Consider the following 5,009-nt stretch of genomic DNA (forward strand, 5'->3'; position numbering starts at 1 on the left):
ATGACTGCAATCAAATATCCAAGAGACATGGCTTTTTCCTTCTCAGAAGTGTTATTTATTTCCCAGCTGCATCAACACAGATACATTATTCATCCCAGGCCAAATGGAAACTCACAACTCTGCATTTGTCTCAGTTGAAGAAAACAGAAGGATTACACAACTCAAACATTCGTTCCTGTTTACCTTTCGATATATTATATAATCTAATCGAGCAAGTGGGACCTTAGTTTTTCTTTTTGTGAGGCTAAAGGAGAACCACCAACAAACTGTTCACAAAACCGAGAGCCGGGATATTTGTACAGGGGGCTCATGGAGGTCCTTGAAACTCTCGTTGCCATGTTTACTTTCCTTAGAAACTGTGGAGTGCTGGTGGACCTCTGAACACACACACAACATTAAGATGCAGAGGGGAAAAACTGGGGGAGACTGAATGAAGAGACCATATGGTGAACAAGGCCGATAATAAAAACAAACCAGCGGAAATGCACAAAGATCAGTCCTACGAGGATAAAGTGGCACCGGGAGGTCAGACTAGTTCACTCGAAGGAGGAATGCTGGATAAAGAAACTTGTAGTGTAGCTTCAGTGGTTTGTAACATGTTGAATGGAGGACAGGCCCCAACGGAGTAAATGCCAGGCATTCCAGCTTTTAGGTCAGAAGTTTCACTAACAAGTTTCAGAGCCAACATTCATGGCAGAAGTAACTGCCATTTATAGTATGCAGATGGAAATTTAAAGAAATGTGTTACACCGTTAGCCTTTTTATCCCCTTAACACAGTGGTTCCTGACCTTTTTTGGCTTTCAATCCCTGAAAATAAAGCAATATCTTCTTGTGACCCCTTAGTTTGACCAGTTCCACAAAAGAGGGCCTTTTCCTTCTAATATCTTTTAAAATGCATGTATACAAGCCTGAAAAGGTTAACACTCATAGTTCAAGGTTTTTCTTAGTAAAAAAACAACCCAATGTATTCATCTTGTGCCCCATCAGATGCATCTTCCTTCATGGTTGCTACTAAAACCTCAAATTAAGTAAGACAAATAAATAAATCAGCATGAGCCAATAGATGAACTAGATCTCAAGGCTCTGCCCCTCAATGGTCTCAATATGGAGCGATGGTGGTTGCTGCTTTGTTAATTACAGGCGTTAAGACACACCAGTCATACATTTGTCGTGGAGCAAAAAGGAACGAGAGAAGTGGCAAAGCCGCATTGTTCTTGTCTGTTGCTGCACATGCTTTGACTTTGTTGGGTTGGTCATCTCCACTCAGTAATTGTTTGGATCAATCACTTTAATGACCCGAATGGCACATCAACATTCTCAAAGTACAGAATAATATATTTATGTTGCTCTTTGTTCTATACCCTTGTGGATGCTGCAATACCGTTAGCATTCAATCTACTGGCTTGTGTTGAACAAATATGTGCCATGGATTTTCAAGAAACCACTTAAGTCTTAAAAAAGGCCTGTGGGGAGAAGGTTAACACACACACACACACACACACACACACACACACACACACACACACTCATCATCATCCCTATAGTTTGGCTGAAGGAGACACTTGTGTGTGTGTATAGGTGGTCTATCTGTGGGTGTCCAAACATGTACTTTGTCCTTCAGACGTGGGCCCGTTTAAAAAAAACAAAAAAAACAGCTCGTCTTCTGACATTAACAAGGAAAACACTACATTTGATTGTAAGTTTGAGGGAAAAGCCACATTTCAGTGGACGGCCGAGCTATATAAAAAGGAATAAATAGTAAAGAATACTAAAAAACCTTACAAAGCACATTTTTCAATGATGGGTTCTGCTTCCCAATAAAGCAAAGAGAGGCGAGCTCAGCCACGGCCCTAAAGAGTGCAGTGGACACTGAGGCAGCCAGCTAGACCACAGGAGAGGGAGCTGCAACATACTACATATAGGATACGTTGACATGCAGAAACACGAGACCAATTAGCAGTGTGTGGTAGACCAAGACACGGTGGATCGTTTTGTTGTTTTGGTTTATTGTGCACATTGTTCTGTAGGCCAATCCAGAGTGAAGAGAATGCAGCTGTTTTCAGTATTTACTGTATTATAAGGAAGCCAAGTAGTTTTCTGACTGCACTTAATTAGCAAACTGCTTTTTGCACAATCCTTTATTTGAACAACAAAATAGAATGCTGGAGGCTTAAAATTAAAAGACAGTATAGATATTTTTTTCCCCCCCCCCGATCAATATCCCAACAATTCCCAGCATAGGAGCACATACTGAAAAGAGAAACATTATTGAAGCATTTCACCAGCACATTTCCTGACCAGCCACGAGAGACTGAGATAAAACTGTACAACAGAAAGCTCAAGGTGTTCGTTCAAAGTCCCAACTCCCAAACATTCAGCAAAAGGGGAAAGAAAATATGCAAATCAACAATGTCACAATTTGTGCAGATATGACTACAAAGCCAGCAGCACAACTGAAATATCATTAAAATGAGACAATGCATTGACCGTCTGAAGGACATGCCTCCGTTTCCTGTGTCACGGACATGGCAACAAGACCTTGGATGGAAAAGGCAAAATAAAGTTTAAATACATATTGAAGGGCCTATATTAATATTGTCCTTTGGTTCACTTGGGGAAGGTTTCTGACTTTGAAACCCACAAGAAAAAGTGAATTGAGCCTATGCACCACATGTCCACAAGAGTCTCGAAAATTGATTTATGCAAAATTAAGTAAATTTGAGAAACGTCAGCCATAAATGTCATTTCAAATTGAAAGACTGAACCTAAGTATTTGTTCTTACAATAAAGTACTATAAGATACTCTAAAATTAAGTTAAATACTTGCCCTGTTATTAAAGTAGAGGATTTATATTTTGCCCCATCTTCAATCTGAGGCGCAAAATGTGGGACATTCACCTTCCTACTGGTTTTATTAACTGAGAAAAAAAAAAAGTAGGACTTCTACAGATAATATTCCGTACACCGGCCTAATTAATTTAGAAATACTTGAGCTGATAATATTTTTGAAAAGTGTTCAAACTGAGATACTGACACTGGTGGTTGTAATGAAATGAGTCTTGAACAGAAATATAAATTGTTGAATGAAATGAGTCTTGAACAGAAAAATATATAAATTGTTGAATGAAATGGGTCTTGAACAGAAAAATATATAAATTGTTGAAAGAGAAAATGACAAAAAAGGAAATAAATATCAAGCAAAGAACTAGTTCAATTTTATTAATTGTTGTGCTTTAGCCTGTGTCATTTCTTTTCAAACACCAATTCAAATGCAAGCATATTTTTCTTAAAGGAGCGAGAGCATGGGGACATCCAATAAATGATGAATGACAAAAAGAAAAAACTAACATCTTTTAGTAACTCAAACAAAAATCATCACAATCAATGAATGATCCCAAAAAAAAAGAAAAAAAAAAAAAAAGAATTCAATATCAACAAAAGCAAACACTATCTCCTTTTGTGTACATGTCTGGGGGTTTTATGCAGAGCTTAGCACAGATGTAGTCCCACTTCCCCTCAACACTTTAGTTTCCCTCAAGGAGGAAAGGCTGGGCCACAAAAGAGTAAATACAGAGGTGTCAGGTACATTCCCCTAACTCTTCACAGACATTAGACTTGCTGTTGGTGCCTGATGAGGGGTAGACTTGTACACTGAGTGGAAAAACATCACACATTGAACCTAAGGCAGCCCCCGCTTTCTGCCGAGATTGGGGGTAAGAGGGGTGGTGTGGCTCAAAACTACACTGATAAGCCACCTATACACAGGTGGAACCTTTAGACAAGAAAAGACAAAAAATAATGGATAGAGAAGGAAATGTACAAAGTAAACAAGGGCAGGTTTTGCAATGAACTGTCTTGATTGGTTGCCAACTCTCCAGTGCAATATCTGAGTCTAAAAACTAGCTTGGTCCTTTCGAACCTAAACTAGTTTTCAGTCAGTTAGATTTTTTCTTCTTTTTTTTTAAAAACATTTTAATCTAAATATTTGCAAAATATTAATTTGCCTGTCATATTGTAATCAATCAGTTTATACTCTGTGCACAGAAGCTTATTTGTTATTAAATTCTAAAGCGCATTAATATTTAGTCTTTCTAAATCTAAACCCACATACCATAACACGAATCACTCAAACAAGGAAGCTGTTCAGTTCTCAATGTACCACCTATCTTTTTTCCTGTTGCTGATGGCTCAAGTTGTACCTAGATTTAAAAGCATCGTAAAAGTGAGGAAATGGATGAGGAGGAGTTTGTGTTGGTGGCAAAGACGACGATCTGGCTTTGGGAGGAGAGACTCATGATAATGCTGGTGCTGGGCCTTTTCAATGCACGAGGGCAAATTCAAATAGGCTTTTAAACTGCTGCGAATTAATTAGGCCAACAGTCCTCCTTCACTAAAAGGCAAAACACTGATATTTCTAGGTCATTTCCTTAAAAAAAAAAAGGTAATTCCAACAATAGAAATAACCCCGGCGGTCCACTTGCAGCCTGTGGTAGATAGTCCTTCCTGTGTGTGAGTCCACTGTTTTCCATCTGAGCTGAGCCGTGGGCTCAGTCAGAGGTGCGTCTCAACCCCACCTCAGTCTATTCAACAGTCCTTTCCTCGCTGCTTTTTAAAAAAGAAAAAAAAAAAAAAGGACAAAACAAAAAATAGCAGTGGTGCACAGAGAAGAGAGCGCAATCACAGGGAAATCTTTTGTGAATGCAGCTTGTTTCTCTTCCTCCAAAAAGAAAAAAAAAAAATCGACAAGGGAAAAAGGTGTTGGAAAAGCTGGTTCTCAGGAAAGCGGGGATAAGAGGGAAGAGGAAAATCTTGCAAGAGAACAAGTTGGGCAGTGTTCCTGTTCATTAGTTGTGTGTGTCTGTGTGTGTGTCTGTCTGTGTGTCTGTGTTTGTCATGTGTCGATGTACTGTCCTGTCAACGAGTGCATTTAGCGCATGTATGTTTTGTGTGCGTTTGTGAATATATTTGGGTTTTCTTGCGTATGTTGGGATGTGTGTGAGCTGTGTGT

Source organism: Taurulus bubalis (genome assembly GCF_910589615.1).
Source record: "Taurulus bubalis genome assembly, chromosome: 4".
Taxonomy (NCBI): Eukaryota; Metazoa; Chordata; class Actinopteri; order Perciformes; family Cottidae; genus Taurulus; species Taurulus bubalis.